This window comes from Arvicanthis niloticus, chromosome 13 (assembly GCF_011762505.2).
Source record: "Arvicanthis niloticus isolate mArvNil1 chromosome 13, mArvNil1.pat.X, whole genome shotgun sequence".
Lineage (NCBI taxonomy): Eukaryota > Metazoa > Chordata > Mammalia > Rodentia > Muridae > Arvicanthis > Arvicanthis niloticus.
Window position 1 is genome coordinate 56,295,807 of NC_047670.1, and position 21,299 is coordinate 56,317,105.

The 21,299-nt window shown below is 44.8% G+C and overlaps 1 long non-coding RNA gene across 1 annotated transcript; it reads right to left on the bottom strand.

Annotated features, from left to right (window-relative positions):
* Positions 1-8,173: 8,173 nt before the first annotated feature.
* LOC143434227 (uncharacterized) lies at positions 8,174-11,683 on the bottom strand. The gene is made up of 2 exons (XR_013103571.1): positions 11,237-11,683; positions 8,174-8,487 (listed from the first exon to the last, which is right to left on the bottom strand). It is a non-coding gene; the product is annotated as an uncharacterized LOC143434227 (long non-coding RNA).
* Between the last annotated feature and the right edge of the window lie 9,616 nt (positions 11,684-21,299).

A 21,299-nucleotide genomic window follows, 5' to 3' on the forward strand; every position in this document is an offset into this window, starting at 1 on the left:
CTGTTTCCCTGAATTTACTCACATCCTTTCAGAACTAAACTTTAATATTCATACTGAAGCATGAAACACAGTTATCACCCCAGCAAAATAAAGGGCCTTGTCTAAAACCATAAATGGGGTTAGAGTAGACAGACAGAAAATATATTGTCTCTAATGTTTCTGACCTGCGCCAATAGCTAAGAAAATTAGCCACACACCTGTTCTTGAACACCAACTTAATTTATTCACTGTTCCCCTATTGCAGTGGTTCTCAACCTTCCCGATGCTGTGACCCTTTAATACAGTTTCTCATGCTGTGGTGACCCCCAACCATAACATTATTTTGTTGCTACTTCACAACTGTAATTTTGCTAGTTACGAATCATAATATAAATATCTGCTATTCGGGATCTCTAACATTCAACCCCTGTGAAAGCATCATTATACCTCCCCTACACAAGGGGTCTTGAACCTCGGCCCTGCTTCCTGTGAGGAAGTAACCATGATCATCTCAACATCACAGCTGAGGAAACCAGAGTCAACTAGCTCACCAGAGGCCCCAGTGAGCAAGTGCCACAGCTGACACTGTCCTAATCTACTAGTCAAATCAGAGGAGACTTGCACCCTTCTCGAGGGGAGAAGTGTGAACCAGAGGGTCCTAGGTTTTCTCCAACCTCCCTGCTTTACAGAGTTCCTAACTTGTGAGCTGAGGTACTCCCTGGGTCACATTAGCAATCTACTGGGTTATGTTAACAAAGGAGGACCAGTGAGATGGCTCAGCAGGAAAAGGAGCTAACATGACAAGTTTGACAATACAAGTTTGATTCCCAGAACCTGCATGACTGACAGAAGGAGAGAATTGATTCCTGAAAAGTTATCCTCTGACCTCTACACTGTAGACCAGATAGATACATGTGAATGAGAACCTACACATAAATAAATAAATAAATAAATAAATAAATGTAATCCACTAGCAAAGGTTATTAATAGTTATGGTTATGCACGTGTGTGTGTGTGTGTGTGTATGCACGTGTGTGTGTGTGTGTGTAGATAGAGAGAAAAAAGAGAGAGAAAGAGAAAGAGAGAGAGAAAAACAGGTGGCTTAGTAGTTGAGAGCACTGGTTGCTCTTGCAGAAGACCAGAGTTCAAATTCCAGTACCTATATGATGGCTTACAACCATCTATAACTTCTGTTCAAGGGGATCTGAGGCCATTTTCTGACTTCCTTGGCCACCAGGTACTTTAGATACATATATACAGACAAAACATTCATATGCATAAAATAAATCTAAAAAATGTTAATCAATAAGAATTTAAATTTAAAAAGGAATTACAGTTACCAGGGCTAAGGAGACAGCTCAGTTAGACTGGTTGCCATACAAGCATGAGGACTTGACCTCAGTCCTCCAGAATCCACATAAAACCCAGGCATAATAGCAAGCACCTGCAATCCCTGCACTGGGGAGGTAGAGACCTGTGGGTCTCAGAGCCTGCTAGCTGGCCAGTTTAGCCAAATTGGCACATGCAAGCTTCAGGAGAGATCATACTTCAAAAAACAAATGAGAGGCTAGGTGGTAGGGACACACACTTTTAATCCCAGAACTTGGGAGACAGAGGCAGGCAGATCTCTGAGTTCTAAGCACACACTTTTAATCCCAGAATTTGGGAGACAGAGGCAGGCAGATCTCTGAGTTCTAAGTCTACAGAGTGAGGTCTAGGCAGCCAGGGATGCACAGAGAAATCCTGTCTCAATCAATCAATCAATCAATCAATCATCAATCAATAATCAATCATAGTGATGAGTTAGAAAACAATCAAAGAAGACATCTGACATTGATTGTTGGCCTCCACACATAAGTGTACACACACATACACATCCCATACACACACCCCATACACATACATGCGCAAATGCATACGTAGTTTCTACCCACTTCCTAGCATGGGGAACTAAGTATGACCGCATGGAGAGTAATGGGGGCAGAAAGCAAATGACCTGCTATGCCGCCCTATGTATGGGCGGCAGTCACGGCTTCATACGCATGCGCATTGATGCTGGTTGTTTGGCAGTGAACTCTCCGTGAATATTTCTTCACCCACTTAGCTAATTGCTTCAAGTTTTCTTCAGTAAGGAAATGTGTATAATGAGAGCATAAAATTTTAAATCATGTTGAAGTCGAGAGTAATTTAGGGAAAGGATCCTTGGGATGAAGGAGTATGGAATAAAAAAAAAAAAAAAAAAAAAAAAACCTAAAAGTTCCAGTTACTACCAACCAAGAGTCTGTCCTAGAACAGGGCATGAGATGGGTGTACTGGACTTGGGAGACAGACCGTAAGGGGCTCGGAAGGGTTACCCACAGCTGTGACTGCCTTTCCCCCTTAATTCATAGAGCGTTTGAAATGATCTAATCACTCTGTGGCTGATATGGTTATCTCGGTGGTAAGGCCAGGTAAGCCTGGAGGGCCTGGCCTTCCTTGTGCTTAGCATTAAACATGCTGAGAGAGCGCGGTGTCACACATGCCCTTGGTGACACTGGTGGGGACCTCCCTGTCCCTCCTTCATTTTCATTTTTCTGCCTCATTTGGCTAGAGCTGGGGATGAGTCTGCGGAGGCTGTAAGCCAGACTCCGCTCTACAGCTGTCTGGCTCTGTCAATAACGTCTCTCGACTGTGCACACAAATCCTTGCCTTAAACCTTTGGCAACGGATGCAATTTCTTTTCCACAAAAAGCTCACAGTTCGTTCCAGAGACTTAAACTTGAAAGCACTACTTTTCTTTTTGGCATTGCTGGCAACCAAGCCCGATGCTGCTTACACTCACAAAGGCCAGGCAAGTGCCTACCACTGAGCTCCACTGCCAACTCAAGGGCTGTCACCTCCTCAGCTCAGCATCACCTTTAGCCAGCATTCAGAGCGATTATGTTACAATACACAGCGAAACAGAATACAGTCTCTATTTCTGTGGAGCTCCAGCTTTACCTCTGAAGAAGCAGTGACAGATGTATACAGGCAGTCATTTTTAAGTCCATAAAAGTAAACAGTCTTGTAATGCTGCTTATCTTCCAGAACAACCGAAAGCTTCCAGGAGTGGGGACCCTATTTCCTCTGACAGCCTCAGTGTCTCCATAGTGTCTCTGATACGATAATCCATCACGAACTGTTTTAAACTGAGAACTGCATGAATGTATGGCTCTCCTAAATACACAGCTGCATCACCCACTCAGCCAGTGGGCACTCCTGTGGAAGGATGCGTGAGGTACAGATCCTGACAGCAATTTGGTCAAGATAACCCAGCTTTACTGAGAGAGAGAGAAAGAGAGAGACAGACAGAGAGAGACAGAGGAGGGGTTGGGGGAAGAAGAGAGAGAAGGAAAAGGGGCAGAAAGAAAGAACATTCAAGAGAGAAAGGGGAGGACAATTACCCTTACCAGGACTGAGGGAAGAAAGGAAGGATTTTTATCATACTTTGAGAAATAAGGACACAATTTTAGGAGCTCTCTGATTAAAGTGTCACGAGCCACATGTTTTCCAATGTGGGTTGGGCCCTCATCAGTGGGATCAGTGCCCTAATGTAAGAGGCCTGAAGAGACACCCCCCTGCCGCTCCCCCAACTGTGAAAAGGTGTTAGAAGACCTGATGTGTTTATAAAAAGATAAAGAGATATAGGAATACGTTCTGTGAGTGTGTGGTGAGGTACGGGGGAAGGAGATGTCTCAGCGGGCCCAGGCTGAGGCATCTCTCCCCCCTAAGGGACCAGCCACACGACCATATAGTATAGAATAGAGTTTATTCAGGGCATGGGGAGGGAAGTTAAGAGGGTAGTAGAGGCAGAGAGAGGGAGAGAGAGAGAGAGAGAGAGAGAGAGAGAGAGAGAGAGAAGAGAAGAGAAGAGAAGAGAAGAGAAGAGAAGAGAAGAGAAGAGAAGAGAAGAGAAGAGAAGAGAAGAGAAGAGAAGAGAAGAGAAGAAAGAGAAGTAGAGTTAGGCCATGACTACATGGAGGGGGAGAGAAGGGGGAAGGGAGAAAAGCAAGAGGCATGAGAGCAGGAGATCAAGAGAGCAAAAGAGCAAGAGATTCAGAGAGGGAGGAGGGGGCAAGCAGCCCCTTTTATAGTGGGCCGCCTACCTGGCTGTTGCCAGGTAACTGTGGGGCGGAGCATACTTGGCTGTTGCCACATAACTGTGGGGGTGGAGTTTAGACAGAATGCTAACTAAGACCTAGGCGTTAGGTCTTCACTAGATGCCTTGACCTTGAATCTCCCAGAGCTGTGAGAACAAACTCCGCGCCACATATGGCACCGTTACTATTGCAACCCAAAAGACAGAGACACATTCAGTTGTATACAGGATAGAAGAATGCATTAGGTGAATGATGACTTCATCCTAAATTTAAGGATCTCTTAAGGGGGTGCAGGGGAGTATCAAGCAGAAGAGGCAGATTAGGACAGCAGCTAACTTTATTGTGCCAACTTGATTCCGTCAAAATCACTTGAAAACATTATCTCTGGGTGTGTCTGTTTCCCAGAGAATTAGCAATGGAAATTGGTAGATAGAGTTTAAAAGAGAGAGAGAGAGAGAGAGAGAGAGAGAGAGAGAGAGAGAGAGAGAGAGAGGGAGGGGGGAAAAGGGAGATGGAGAGGGAGAGGAAAAGGAGGAGAAAGGGAGGGAAGGAGGGAGGGAAGGAGGAAGAGAGAGAGAGAGAGAGAGAGAGAGAGAGAGAGAGAGAGAGAGAATGAATTACCCTCACCAGTAGCATTGTCCCACTCCTGAAAATGGGACAAAATGGTGGTGGAAGATAAATGTGTTCTTGGGGCTTGAGGTGAGATACCTTTTCCTGACCTTGGACAGACATCAGGGCTCCTGGTTTTTAGACTCAGACTGGGACTTAATTCCCTCTGCTCCTCTGGTTCTCCAACTAGCAGAATCAGGTCATATGATCTCTCTGCCTCCATTAGCGAAACAAGGGCTGTGCTCCTGAGGGAGGGAGAGGACAGGGACTAGTAAGCAACTCTGTACTCGGGAGGAAAGACAAACGCAGAGACCAGAAGCCATGAGTCAGCTCCGTGGCTGGAGACAGAGACGGGGTGCTAACAGAGCAGCAATCGACCAGAGGACAAAGAGAGTGGGTTCATCCTGGAAGCCTGTAACTGTGACTAGTCACTTTATACCTAGGCCATAGATGACTCTACAGTCACTAGGGCTTCTGACAAAGCCTAGGATTTGAGTTTTATCCAGCCCTCAACTGAACCCGATTTACAAACTGGCCCACTAAAGATCTATGGATCTGAACTGAGGGATTTTCACCCTTTAAGGGATACATTTGACATGTTTGTTGACATTCTGATTGCCAGGAGAAGGGACTGCCAGATTACAGTGTAGAAATTAGTTATTGCTAAACACACTAGAATGCACAGGACATTCTCCCTGAGACCAGTAATTATCTAACCCTGGATGTTCATAGGGCAGGGGCTGTGAAATCCGCCCCGACAATGGAGAGCCACTGATGGGTTTCAAATGGTTGTATGAGGTTTACTTAGGTATCCCTAGAGTTCTTTCTGACTGGCAGAAACTGTCCTTGGCAGGAGGGGCTCAGAGTTGAAAATAAAGTCTCAAGGAGCTGCCAGTGGAGGAGACGCACTGAACAGACACATCAATAAACAGAATAAATAGCAATCACAAATAAAGTCTACAGAAAAGTAAAGCATTCCAAGGGAAATAGCTAGGTTAAGAGAGAATGACCTATGAAAATACCACACAGTAGGAGGTAAGGTGGTGTCTTACATGGAAAGGTCAGAGCAGCCCCAACTCACGAGCGAGGCAAAGGTCTGGAGTCAGGAACTTGCCTGAGTCCAGTGAACATTGCCAATATGGCCAAGGGTGTGTAAGCCAACAAGAGAGGGGGAGGGGTGGGAAAAGCTTAATAATGAAGCCAGGGGTCAGATTGTGGTCTTGAGGCCATGCAAGGGAATCTAAATTTCACCCTGATTATTGGAAGCTCCTGGGGATGTGCAGGGGAGAGGGAGGGTCTGATTTATTTGTAAACAGATTATTCTGTTCCAGTGTGTCAAGGATGCAGCTGGTAGAGAAACAGAGACGATGAAATAATAATCTCTTCTGTGGACTGGACAAGAACAGAGGCCCAAGCTTGGTGGTAGAGGGAGAGCTCAGAGGTGGTGGGAGCTGCACTATATCCTAGAAGACTGGCTGATAGCGGGATGAGGGAGAAGAGCCTGAGCCGGAGGGTGCCAGTCACTCAGCAGTGAAGAAACCCAGGCTAGGAGATTTTCCAGTAGGAATAAAGACCACTCGTGACATGTCTGGCTTGAGAAATTTACCACCCAGCCAAGAACAGATCTTGGTTGCCTCTTCTGAAAAAGTGACATCATAGTCTATGCCAGGAGATAAAACGTTCAGGAAGATGGGCTGCTGTCCAGAGGGTAAAGGCACTTGCTGCCAAGCCTGATGATCTGAACTCAGTCCCCAAGTTGTCCTCTGACCTCCACACACAGATGCAAGACCACATATATACATACATACACACACATATATATAAATGTAATAACACACAAATGCATACACACACATACACACACACATATATAAATGTAACAACACATAGTGCATACACACACATACACACACACGCATATATATAAATGTAACAACACACAAATGCATACACACACACACACACACACACACATTAAAAGGAAGATGGGCTTCAGTTCACCAGATGATGGTGAATCACAAATCATTTAATTGTACTTGACAATGTGTCTCTCAATTTGGAATTCAGAAGAGAGCAAACAAATGTCTAACAGCCTTTTCCTGTTCTCCTTCACTTTCTTATTCATTATAGTACATGATGCGCCACATCTGGTACCCAAATTCTACATCAGGGTTGTCTTAGTTAGTTTCCATTCCTGCACATACATCATGACTAAGAAGCAAGCTGGGAGGAAAGGGTTTATTCAACGTACACATCCACATTGCTGTTCATCACCAAAGGAAGTCAGGACTGGAACTCAAGCAGGTCAGGAGGCAGGAGCTGATGCAGAGGCCATGGAGGGATGTTACTTATTGGCTTGCTTCCCCTGGCTTGCTCAGCTTCTTTTCTTATAGAACCTAAGACTACCAGCCCAGGGATGGCACCACCCACAAGAGACCCCGCCCCCTTGATCACTAATTGAAAAAATGCTTTACAGCTGGATCTCATGGAGGCATTTCCTTAAGGGAGGCTCCTTTCTCTGTGATAACTCCAGCTTGTGTCAAGTTGACACACAAGACAGTACAGGGTCTTTCTTTGTATATAACCTAGTAATTCTCAGGTAGATCTCCAAATACCAGCTGAGGGTATCTAATTCAGTTCTGACACTGTCCCAAAGGATGCAGGCTCAGTCTCATGAGAGTTCCCCCACAGATGCCAGTGCAGGATGTGACCTGGACTTCTGACTAGCTGTAAGGTGGACTTCCCCTCTTTAGGTCTGAACAGTTTGCATGAGTAGTTTATGGAACTCAGAAAAAAAAAAATGTTGGTCACTAGTGCCGGGTTAGTTTTCCGTTATTGTAACCAACACCCCAGACAATCAACTCACAAAGAGAAAACATTTATACTGCATGGCTTCAGAAGTTCTAGTCCATGATGCAGGGTGATGCAATTACATCAGGGTGAGGAGTACAGAATGGAGCAAGCCCATAGCCAGGGCCTCACAGCCCCTTTCAAGGGCACACACTTAAAGAGCAGGTCCCATCTCTTAAAGGTTTTTAGCATCTCCCATCAGATCGAAGCTGGGGTCTTTAGAGGACGCAGACACACACACTTACACATGTACCAATTTGTTAGAGAAGATATCACCATGGATACAGATAAAGATCCAGAGGGAAAAGCCAGAAAGGCAGAGGGCAAAGCAGGTGGGAAGGGGCACAGGACTTCCCACATCTCAGGGCATGCTAACTGCCAGGCAGCCCATATGCCGGGCTGCGGAGTGGCTCCGCAAGCCTTGCCCTTCGTCACACACACAACCGTGGCTGATTACACAACTGGCCTTTCGGGAGATCAATTCAGTCTCTCTCTTTTGCTCTGAAAGTCACAAGGTACAGTCACACCTAGTGACTACGTCACATCTAGTGACCAGCTCTTGTCTTGACAATGATTGGGTTATGAGGCTCCAGTCATCTGACACACAAAACATGCACAGCATTTTGTAAACAATTTAATTAAAAATTCGTATTTTAAAAACTGTGTGTGTGCTGGTGTGTATCTCTCTGTGTCTGTGCCATGTGGGTGGGGTTGTCTGAGGAGGCCAGAAGAGGGTGTCAGGTCCCCTGGAGCTGGAGTCACAGAGGGCTGTGAGTCATCTGATTTGGGGGCAAGGAACTCAATTCTGGTGCTCTGGGAGAGCAGGACATGCTCTTCTCTGCTACGCCAGCTCTCTAGTCCAACTCATTTCTGTAAGTCTGGTCTACAGAGCGAGTTCCAGACCAGACAGGACTGCACAGAGAAATCCTGTCTGAAAAAAACAAAACAAAACAAAAGATCTGTCGAGGGTGTGCATACGATAGTTCAGAGGACAGTTTTAAAGAGTCAGCCTTCTCCTTCCACCATGTGAGGCCCAGGGGTTGAACTCAGGACCCTGGGCTTGGCAGCAAGCACCTTTACCCACTGAGTCATCTTACTGGACCCTTCCCCCTTTTAATATCTAGAGAGAGGAGGGAGGGGAGGAAGGAGAGGGAGGAAGGGAGAGAGAGAGAGAGAGAGAGAGAGAGAGAGAGAGAGAGAGTTAGAGTTAGTTTGGGAATGGATACAAAGAGGCAAAGAGCATCGGTTAGTTGGTTTTCTCCACCATATATGTTCTAGGGGCTGAACACAAGTTGTCAGTCTCAGTCTCAGATGCAAGTGCCTTTTCTGTGTCAGGTCACTGATACTTCTGGGCCAGGAAATGGGACGATGGCCAAATACATTCACATAATTGTATACTATGTAATTATAAATTGCAACATCACAAGGTAAATGTCTGTGAGACACTGACATCAAATATTCTTCTAAGACGTCCAAGAGAAACCAACAGGTTTCTCCTGTTCCTTTTTTAATTACATGCATATGTTTGTGTGTGTATAAGTTCCTATGTATGTAGGTATGAGCATGCCACACACCCATGTGGAGGCCAGAAGACAACTTGTAGAGTCAGTTCTCTCCTCCTGCTAGGAGGGTTTGTGGACAGAACTCAGGTCATCAGGCTTGGTGGTGAAAGGACCTCTATCCACTGAGGCAGCTGTCTTGCTGGCTTGGATGTGTCCAGGTCTTGCAGTCATATGATGCGTTTGAGTCGGGCTCGGCTTGCCTTAAGCTTCCTACGGCTTCATGTTTTTTGTTTTTGTTTGTTTTTTTTTTTTTTTTTTTTTTACTAGAAATCTATTTGAAAGGCCTCATGACCTTTTCCCTTGTTATTTTAATTTTGTTGAGACAGGATTTTGTTATGTAGCCTGGAACTGAGTACATAGACCAGGCTGACCTTGTTTACAGTGATCCTCCTGCCTCCACTCCCCAAGTGCTAGGAGCATGCACCATGTTGACATCAGCCAGTTTCCCTTGCCTCAGCCTCGGTTTGCTACTGTGATCTCCTCCTCCCGTCCTCTTGCCTTCCCAACATGTAAACGCTGCCTTGATTTCTAACGCTGCTTTTGAGATTTGTTGGTACCACACAGTAAGTCAAGGTTACCCCTGTTTTCCTCTACACAGAGGTGTGTGACTTATCCTCACTGCCACACAGACTTGGGGTTTGCTCCCTTTCATGACTGTACAACGCTCCATTGTACATATTAATGTGACAACTGCTGGTTATTCAATTATCAGATGTGAGTCTTTGGCTATTGTAAATCATACTAGGATGAGTAAGATGGAGGGAGGGGTCAGCTAATAAAAACTGATTATGGGTATAGGTGAGGCACAAGGGACTAAACAAGCCCTTAAAGAAAAAGAAAAAAAAAAAAAAAAAAAACAATTTTACGTAGATGACAGAGCTGCCTCCCACCAGACTCGTTCATCCTGAACAGAGCTGAGCCCGAGATCTCAGAGGCACATAAGCACCCAGACAGGTCCTGCAAAGCTCCTGCACTTTAATCCAGGAGAAATTCTTCCTGTTTATATATCTCTTGCTTTGAAGAAATGTCTAAAGTTTTCTCTGGTAGCCTGATCCTCAACAAATCACTGGAAACCAAGGATGCTCTCAGATGTAGATGCATGAACCACAAGAAAAGTGTTAATAATTAACACCTAGGAAAAGCATAACTCATGTTAGCAAAAGAAGCAGATACAGAAATGCAAGCCCAGGCCGTTCTGCCCTGGACAAGCCTAATCCCTTCCCAGTCTGGAGTGAATCTCTGAAGGGACAGAGCAGCCAATTGTGGGTGACTGAGACAACTGTGGGCAGCTGCCTGTGGCGGCCAGCGGAGTCACGTGATGATGATGCACTAAAGCAGCAGCCTGCCAGGCAGTGGTGGTGCACACCTCTAATCCCAGCACTTAGGAGGCAAAGGGAGGCAGATCTCTGAGTTCAAGGCCAGCCTGGTCTAGAGAGTGAGTTCCAGGACAGCCAGGGGTACACAGAGAAACCCTGTCTTGAAAGAAAAAAAAAAAAAAAAGTAACGACTGAATATATACATCTTATTATATTTACTGTGGCCAGGGAGCATCAGCATTTTGAGAATGATTTAATAGTCAGGATGTCTTAGGGCAAGGCAGCAGCAAACCAATCGGCTGGGAGAGCCGTGGCTAGTGTACCAGTCAATGTGTATTCCTAAGCATGGTGACAGGTCACCCACGGTGACTCAGAGCGGGAAAGTGCACAGTCTTGCAAGGGAACAACAGGGGGCCTCTGGAACACCCACAGTTAGCATCACACTCTGTGGTGTGGCATGCTTTTGCCCCTAGTCAAAATCAAGACCAAACTGTCTGGTTTTATCAGTTGTTTCCTGTTGTGGATTGCCCTGGTGCTGGTTGTGTTTTGATGCTAACCCTGCTTCCTCAAGAGGGGCTGCCCCAAAGAGGAGTGGATCACACACTTCAGTGATTCCATGTGAACCTTCTCCCTATTTTAACTGGTCAAATAAAGGCTAGAGCCTGTGATCAGGCAGTGGAAGGGAAAGGTGGGGCTGGAGGTTTTAGAGAGAGGAAGGAGGAAGGGGAGACAAGGAGGTGGAAGGAAGATGGAGCAGAAGCACGTGGCCTGGAGGAACCGCAAGTAGCAAGGGATCTCATACCTGGGGAATAGAGTAGTGCAGTGCTCAACTGACTCCTCGGGTCATGGGTTGTCAAAATGCCACCGATCTCCGTGGCTTTGCGTGCTCCCGTTGCTTTTCTGCCTGCTTCAGCTTCTACAAGGAGGGTGCTCGCTGCTCGTCATTCAAGTTAGGCATTTTTATTAGTGGCAATAAAAGCCACAAAGAGGTGGACACTACCAGTGAGAGACAGGGTTTCATGTGTCAGCTTCTGTTGCTATTGGGAGGCCCTGAGTCTGCCTTGTGCTCAGAAAAGATTATTAATCATAGATGGCAACTCAAAAGTTAGGCACATGCTTGGGAAAAGGAATAAGGACGAGAATAGTATTTGAGGGAGGCACCACCTAGTTCTTTCTGCTAGATACAAAGGATGGTCACTCTCCTGTTCCAAGTCCAATCTACTGCTCCTCGTCGGGCTGTTCATTAAATGTGAAAGTGCTTCTTTTCCTGGAAACAGATTTCACCTGGCATCTCTAGAGGCCGTGATTTATAATGAAGCCAGTATCTAATGTTAACTACAATGCCCTCTGGTGGCTTGAAGTATTTTCCATAGCTACAACAGTAAAGTTAAAACAAAACAAAAACCCAGAAAACAAAAACAGCCATAAAAATCCCAGCACTCAGAAGGTTTTCCCTCTTACAAGGGAGTTCTTTTATAAAATCAGAAATCAAACTTGTAAAACTCTTCAATATTTATAATCTTTGTGACCACACAGCCTTTCCACAGAGGCTCATTACTTAGAGCTGAGTAGTGAGGAAGAGGGAGGGGCTGACACAGCTCAGTTAGTGTTTGCCCGGCACACCTGAAGTCCTCTGAGCCTCAGCACCAGGTAAACAAGGCGTGGTCATACACAACAGTAACTCCAATACTTCAGAGGTGAGCGAGGAGGAGCCCAAGTTCAAGGTTATCCTTGACTTTCTGTTGCTGTGACAATACACCATGACCAAGGTAACTTAGAAAAGAAAGGTTTTAATTGGGTTTTCATTCATCCTTCAGAGGTTGGAGTCCATGATGGCAGAGCAAAGGCACAGAGGAAGGAACAGATGAGAGCTCAAATCTTGATCCAAAAGTAGGAGACAGAGAACATACTGAGAATGCAGTCTTTGGAAACCTTCAGGGACTCACCTCCTCCAACAAGGCCACACCTAATCCTTCCTAAACAGGTCAACCAACTGGAGACCGAGAATTCATACATGTGAGCCTAAGGAAGGACGGCATTCTCATTCAGATCGTCACAGTGAGTCTGAGGCTAGCCTGGGCCACCTGTCAAAAAACTGGCGGGGGCTAGGGGAGCGGTATGATGAAGAATTCCAACATGCAGAAATTACAATCAAACAACGTCACATGACGTATGTGGTTGTGCAGACATGTGGAACCAAAGCTCAAGATGCAGAACTGTGGAACGCTCAGAGGCTTTGGGCTCTGCAAGACTCAGTAAGAGACACATGAGGTCTGTGACACCGATGTAAGCAGGAGGAGCCTACTTAACGGTAGCTATTGCTATGACCTATTTTAGTCGACAGTCCAGAATCTCCACTACCCCATAGGGTGAGAACTTTCAGCTATTGATCGGAGTAGCATTTACTTTTAGTAGACTTCATGTGACTCTCTGCGGGATTGTTAGGGAGAGCAAAGCCACACAGAACACGCAGTCCTGCAGATCCCCAAGCAGACGTGAAAAGAGTATGTCCACGCTACTCAGTCAATGACAGTGAATGTAAATGAGTCACAAGGGAAGTGGGAGGTGCATGTCCAGGGTACCCCAGGCACTGGCTTCTGTCTCGGGGGTTTGAAAGTATACTAGACAGGATAAGATGTTTATTTTTATTTTTATTAGTTTTATATATATTTTTTAACTTATGGTCTCAGAACATAGCTCTGGCTGTCCTGGAATTTACTTATGTAGGCCAGGCTAGCCTTGAACTCACAGTGAAGCATACCTGACTCTGCCTTTACTCCTGAGTGCTGGGATTAAAGATGTAGCATTTATCTGGCCTAATTATTGTTCTCATGTTACCTAGATTTAGCTCAAATTCACAATATAGCTGAGGCCTAGTTACTGCTTTGTTGAGCCAATGAGGTGATACAGTCTACGGATCTTAAAATCTCAGCCCTGGATCTTAAAATCCAAAGCCAGTCGCTCTACATTGTGTGCTGCAGGCCAGCCTGGCTGACCTGGTGAGACCCTGTCTTAGAAACTACAAACCCCTGCCTGGCAGTGTGGCACACACCTTTAATCCCAGCACTTGGGAGGCAGAGGCAGATGGATTTTTGAGTTCAAGGCCAGCCTGGTCTACAGAGCAAGTTCCAGGACAGCCAGGGCTACTCAGAGAAACCCTGTCTTGAAAAAACAAAATAAAAACCAAACAAAGCAAAACACACCAAAACCCCAAAAACCCCTAAAAACACCCTTGCACCAAAACACAGCCCCACCAAGGACAGTGGTTACAGGAAACCTAAGATGTTTTTGCGGGTTGATCTCAAACAGGAAAAACTAAGTTCATGTTATGATTAATTTAAAAATGTAATTACTTGGTGAGTTCAAGGTCATCATCTCATTAGACTCAATTCTAAATGTAAACAAGATGGTTAAGAAAGATGGGGTTGCTGACCACTGTACCCTCCATACAGGAACGTGGCCCACAGCTCTTCCCTCTGCTCCATTCAGTCTCCTTTCAATGCTCAGGCCTAGACTGGAATGCTTCAGATTTGGTTCAGATTAATGTAGAGAAAATAAAACGGCACCGTTTTTCTAACTGACAAATGCTCTCTATTTCCTCTGTCAGACAAGCCTCTACTCAACCACTTGGTGTGTTCCCAGGGCAAACCTCACCTTCTCACCTCAAAGTCCATGACAGAGTTAGATCCTGCCTCTCAAGCTCACAGTGATGTAGTGGCTGGAGAGGAGGCTGGGGGATTAAGAGAACTGACTGCTGTTCCAGAGGCTGGGTTTAATTCCCAGCATCTACATAGCAGCTCAGGAACACATGGGACTCCAGTTCCAGTTGATCTGATGCCCTCTTCTGGCCGCAGTGTGCACCAGGCACCCACAGGATATATAGGCATACATACAACCCAAGCACCTATACACACAAAATAATAATTAAAGAAAAATTAAGCCAGGTGGTGGGGGCACATGCCTTTAGTTCCAGCAGGAGGCAAAGGCAAGCAGTTCTCTGAGTTTGAGGCCAACCTGGTCTACAAAGGAAGTTCCAAGATAGCCAGGGCTACACAGAGAAACCCTGTCTAAAAAAAAAAAAAAAAAAAAAAAAAAAAAAAAAAATATATATATATATATATATATATATATATATATATATATATAATTTTCTTTTAAGATTTATTTTCTTTATATGAGTACACTGTAGCTGTGTTCAGACACATCAGAAGAGGGCATCAGATTCCATTACAGATGGTTGTGAGTCACCATGTGGTCATTGGGAGTTGAACTCAGGACCTCTGGAAGAGCAGTCAGTGCTCTTAACCACTGAGCCATCTCTCCAGCCCCAGGAAAAAAAAATAAAAAATGTCTTTGTGTGTGTGTGCGCGCACACACACACACACACACACGAGAATGCATGCATGCACACATGTGAGCACACACATGTATTCTTGTATGTGCACATGCCACATGTGTGCAGTGTCCATGTACACAAAAGTCAAAAGAGAGCATTAGGTCCCTGGAACTGGAGTTACAGATGGCTATGGGCTGCCCAGTGTTGGTGCTGGGAGCTGAACTCAGGTCCGGTGGAGAGCAGCAAATTCTCTTAGCCACTGAGCCACCTCTCTAGCCCCACAAAATGACTTGAACATTTACAAAACATTTTTTCATCAAACTTATCAGCGGAAGCAGTCTAAGCTGTTGTCGTCTGTCTGACTCCCACACTGACTAATGAATTAGAAGGGCAAAGCCTGAATATTGTTTATCTTTCCAGTCCCAGAAATTGGCAAGGTGTTTGCATATGGCAGATAATCAAAAAATGGTTTTTTAAATACACAAGCAGAGCATTAGTCTCAAAACCAGAACTGACAATTTAATAAGGCCTTCCATATGGTACCCACACAGGGGCTGCTCGCTCATTGGCTGGCCAGCCGCTCCAGCAATGGGTTCCACAGGCTCCATAGCAAGCAGGGATGAAACACACCCAGAGCAGCTAGCAGCTGGTACAGGGTAGCTGCCTATAAAGCAAAATCTAACAGTGTTTAAAGGTTGAATAAAAGCAAACTGAAGCCGGGTAAAGCTGTTCGCATGTAATCCCTGCACCTGGAAGGCAGAGGCGGGGGAATCAAGGGTCTTAAGTCAGTCTAAGCTATACAGAGACTCTGTCTCAAAAAGTATGAACTAATTAAAGAAATCTGAAAGCTGAAAACATCACAGTACAGGAATTATCAAAACATAAACTCTGTGTATGTGTGTGTGTGTGTACATGTGTGTATACATGTGTGCATGCAGGTAAGTGTATGTGAGCGTGGCAACTAAGAAGTCAAAGCTGGGTCTTTCTCGGTCTCTCTCCATCTTATTTTCTGAGACAGGGTCTCTTGATGACCTGGTGCTGGCTGATTAGGCCAGGGTGATCAGCGAGTCCTCTATGATTCTCCTGTCTCTGCCTCCTTGGCGTTGAGAAAACAGGCAAATACCACTGTACCTTGGTTGTCATCGGACTTCTGGGGAGCCACACTCCTGGTTGTCTTACCTACTGAGCCATCTCCTTAACCACAATATAAAAGCCCTTTAATTAAGATAGATTCAAACGGAAAACAATCAGTATCATCTTTAGCCAGAAGCAGTCAACACCATGAGGGCGTGAGATGGCTCTGTAGGGGTGTGTGCTCGCCGCCAAGCCTGACCACCGGAGTTCAATCCCAGGTCCCACACAGTGGAAGGCGTGAAGGACTCCCACGTATTGCTCTCTGACCTCCACACATGCGCACTGCCTACCCGAGGAGGCCGGAAGAGGGCCTGGGCTCCCCTAGGACTGGAGTTACAGACAGTTGTGAGCCAGCACGTGGGTCCTGAGAGTCAAACTGGGGTTCTCTAGAAGAGTAGCCAGTGCTCTAAATCGCTGAGTCCTCTCTCCACCCCAATACATTGTTTTTAGTAATGTTCGCCTCAACCTCCCCCTCACCTCCCCCAGGATCTACCTCCACCTATCTACTCTGCCTCAACTTCATGTCTTTTAGTTCAAGGCCAATCTGGTCTACATAGCAAGACCCTGTCTCAAAGACAACAATAACAAACAAACAAACAAAAACCCAAAAGAAAACAAACAAAAGAAGACAGAAACCTAAAAAAAATATTGACCTGTAGCTTCTCAGCTGGGGGTCAGGGCTCATGAACCCCTTCCCGCTCCCGCTCCGTTCTAGCTGTTGACTGGTTGCATCTTTTGTGAATGCAGTGATCCCTGCTACCTCCAAAAACAGTTTCCCTCTGGTCCTCTCCAACTTTTTAGCCTTTCTTCCCCTTTTTCCTTGATAGTCTCTGAACCTCAGTGTATGTGTGCCCGTGCGTGTGTGATTGTGTATGTGTGTACATGCATGTGTGTATGCATGTACATGTGTCTATGTGTGTATATATGTATGTGTGTGTATGTATGTATATGTATGTGTGTGTATGTATGTATATGTATGTGTGTGCATAATATAGACATCCCATTTGTGGCTGAGCATATGTATGTGTGTATGTATGTGTGTGTGTATGTGTGTGTGTATGTGTGTGTGTATGTGTATGCAATATAGACATCCCATTTGTGGCTGAGCCATGCATATGTGTGTGTGTGTGTGTGTGTGTGTATGTGTGTATGTATATGTGTGTGCATGTGTGTGTAATATAGATATCCCATTTGTGACTGAGCCATGTGTGTGTGTGAGATATAGATATCCCATGTGTATGTGTGTGTATATATGTGTATGTATGTGTATGTGTGTATGTATGTGTGTATGTGTGTGTATGTATGTGTATGTATGTGTGTGTATGTATATGTATGTGTGCATGTGTATGTGTGTACGGGTGTATGTATGTGTGTGTATGTATATGTATGTGTGCATGTGTGTATGTATGTATATGTGTGTGAATGTGTGTATGTATGTGTGTACATGTGTATGTATGTATATGTGTGTGTGCATGTGTATATGTATGTGTTTATGTATGTGTGTATGTATGTATATGTATGTGTGTGCATGTGTGTATGTATATGTGTGTACGTGTGTGTATATGTGTATATATATGTGTGTGTGCTGTGATATAGGCAGCCCATTTGTGGCTGAGCACTCTGGTCACTTATTCTTGCACTTTGATCAGGACAAGGTCTGAGAACTGCACTGGCCTGTGGATTCAGAGGTGAGAGTGTGCAGGGTGGTTTGACACTATGACCATTGTTGTGTTTTTGTGGGTCAGGCACTCTTTTGAGCTGTACTCCCAGCACTTTAAAAAAAAAGATTTCTTTTCTGCCGGACAGTGGTGGCGCACGCCTTTAATCCCAGCACTTGGGAGGCAGAGGCAGGCAGATTTCTGAGTTCGAGGCCAGCCTGGTCTACAGAGTGAGTTCCAGGACAGCCAGGACTACACAGAGAAACCCTGTCTCAAAAAACCAAAAAAAAAAAAAAAAAAAAAAAAAAAAATTTCTTTTAAACTATGTATATGTGTGTGTGTCTGTGTGTGGGCATGTTCACGAATCTCACATGTCCAAAGATGTGTTGGGTCCCTCTGGAGCTGGAGTTACAGGAGTTGTATAAGCTGTCAGTCATGGGTTCAAGGAACCAAATTTAGACACTCTCTCTGCAAGAGCAGTTCACACTCTTCACCTCCGGGCCGTCTTTCTGGTCCCACTGTGGGCAGCTTGTAGTGTTCTGCTGTTGTCTTAAAGAACATCTGAGGGTGCGGAGCGACTGTGCAGGAGTTCTGAAGTCAGTCCCCATCTGAATCCCCTTACTCACAAAGTACATGACTCTAGGTGAGTCCACGCTCTCATCTGTTCAAGGGAATGAACTCTGTATGCTTGGGCGTTCTTACAAGGTGTGCTGGCTGGTTTTATCTCAACTTGACACAGGCTAAAGTCATCTAAGAGGAGGGATCCTCAATTTAAAAAAATGTTTACATTAGCCAGGCTGTGCTGACTTAGGCCTTCAGTCCTAGCACTCCAGAAGGCAGGTGAATCTTTGAGTTTGAGGCCAGCCTGGTCTACAGAATGAATTGCAGGATATACAGAGGCTACACAGAGAAACCCTGTCTCAAAAAAATGAAACAAACAAACAAACAAACAAACAAACCAAGCAAACCAAACCAAATCAAACAAACAAACAAAAGCTTTCATCTATCCTGGTCTACAGAGTGTGTTTCAGGACAGTCAGGACCACACAGAAGCTCTGTTTTGAACTGTACCCCCAAATAAGTAAATAAGTAAAGCCTCTATAATAATGTCTAGGGTATTTTCTTAACTCCACTTGTGTGGCAATAACCTCTACCCTCTGACCCACATCTCTCACCAGTTATAACCTTTACCCTTTGACCCACACCTCACCAGTTGCCACCCTATAACTGGAAATTGTCATTTTCTTCTTTTCTCCCACTTAAACCCTAGAAAGCCTTCCTTCCTGCTCAGTTAGGCCCACTGAGCAGCTTCTGTGAGAAGTGCTGCACCCCACAAACATTAGCATGAATACAAAGCCTTTTTATTTAGATAGCTGCTCCAAGCCTGGAGCATCTCAGCCAGTCCACATTTTTCCCATGTATAAATGCCTTACAAGTGAGCTTTCTATCGACTTGGTTATTCTGGTAACATTCAACTGCCAGGTAATCAATGCCTGGCCAGCAGGATCTCTCTTAGCCCTGTGGCATTTGGCTCCATAAAGCCACTACTGTTAGCTTTTCTAAAGAGCACAGGTGAGTCACTAGCTCAGCCAGTGACTCTTGCTATTGAACACAGCCTGTTACTGAGTTACTGATAATTTCAGGGAGGGAAACATTATTGGATTTGGCTTCTGTTTTTGTTCTTCTCTGCTTATTTATGATAAATATTCAACACTCATTACTGTCTCCACTTTTTTTTTTTTTTTTTTAAGAGGAATACTTCACAAATCTGTGTCACTGTGATGGCTAGTCTTGGTCGTCAAACTAGTCACCTGGTGCAATCATCAGTATTTTCTAGAGGAACAGAAAAGAACCAATGGAATAAAGAAATGTATTGAAAGAATGTATTAAATAGCCTAAGAGATGGAGAACCCAGTAGTCGCTCAGTCCTTGCAGCTGGGTACCTCAGCAGTTGGAGTAGCAGGCTTCAGTCTAGCTCATTATAGGAAATACCATGATTGATCAGCAATTGCAAACGTCTGCGTGAGTCCTGCCATTATGGATATCACATTACCTGAGTTGCCCATTAGAGCCAGACTGTTACAAACAATGCTTGCCCTGTCCTGCCCATTACAAGTCAGACCGTTATAAACAATGCTTGGCCTGTCCTGTCCATTGTGAGTCATGCTATTACAGACACTGCTTTGCCAGTGCTCCCATTATAATACCTACAATCCCTTTTGCTACTCCGGTGCCCAATTAAACACATTGCATTTAATTCACCCAATTGAGCACAGCATCTCCAACCCTGGGACCTGGCATGAGGAGAGCAAGGACAGAGCTTGCACAGGAGCCCCTCACTGTTTTCTGTCATACAGCATTAGTGAAGGGTATGTCTTCTGATGTGATTTTAAACAACAAATTCACTCAAGCATTCCAATTTCTCTGAGCCTTAAAAAAATCCTTCAACTTTAAGCCAAAAAAAAAAAAAAAAAAAAAAAATAGCAGGCATCTCTGGCTCCTTCTAGCAGTACAGCTTTTCACAGACACTCAGTCAACAAATCAAATAAACTCTCGGTACCTTTAACTGTACTAGTTTCAATAGTAAACCCAGCATCTTTGCCCAGGACTCATATTGATAAACTCGGCCTGCTCTAGCTTCATAATCCTTTGCCTCGATACTCACTCCCTTAAAATCCATTCCCACACATATTCCTCAGATGTCTGTCTGAATGAGTTAACAAATTCACTGAGTTCATTTGTGTAATACAGCAGGCAGTGGGGAGGCATCCTCTGCTAAGGATGAGGAGACTGTTTCTTCAGGCAGACTGAGCCCATGAGCATCTGAGGATTCAATACCAATCTCCATAGGGTCCTTCCACACATCACCACCCCAAGTCACAGGATCCTATTCTTTTATGACCAGAGCTCTTGTTTTAACTGCTGGCACGCTCAGAGGCTGGGAATTACATCTGCACTGTAAGCCAGCTAATTGTATAAGGAGGGCTTGGGTTTGGTTTTCTGCAAGTTGAGTTCTAATGGCTGCTGGCTTCTCTTCCAGGGCACACTTAGGAACCTTTAGATTGTTGATGCACACCTGGGGAATCATCAATTTTATTACTCAACTCATTTTTTTCCTCGTTTTCGTTCATACAAAGACACCAAAAGGAAGCAGGTAGCATCATTACTTTCCCATGTTCAAAGGTTTTCTATAAAGTCACTAATGCTTGATTCTCTCTCGAGAGGAATAAGGTATATCGAATGCATTTATCTTGCGTACTTCTTTAAATCACTCGCACTATGGACTTTCAGTGCTCTCCATGCCACCCGAACAGTCTTTAGCAACCACAGGTTTCATCCAACTGGGAGATCCAGCTCCAGACACCACAAAGCCCATTAGAGAAATTCATCCTTATAATTCTGTTTCTCCAGAACCATTCCTGGTACATTCCTAGTCAATGTTTTCTGGATATATATATATATATATTCACATATATAACATGTATATTATATACACTTATATGTGAGTGTATCTAAAGAAATTACGTCAGCTTACATAGCTTATATTGAAGTAACTCCAACCACAAGGCTTGGAGCCTCAGCAGTCCCAATCTGATGCTGAAAACTGGAGAGTTTCTAGAGAGTCACTGGTCTTCAGTCAACAACGGAAGCCTGGAAATGTTAGCTGTGATATCAGCAAAGGAAGCAGCAGCAGCCACCTCCTCAACAGGGAAACTCAGCAGCAAGAGGGAAGCCCT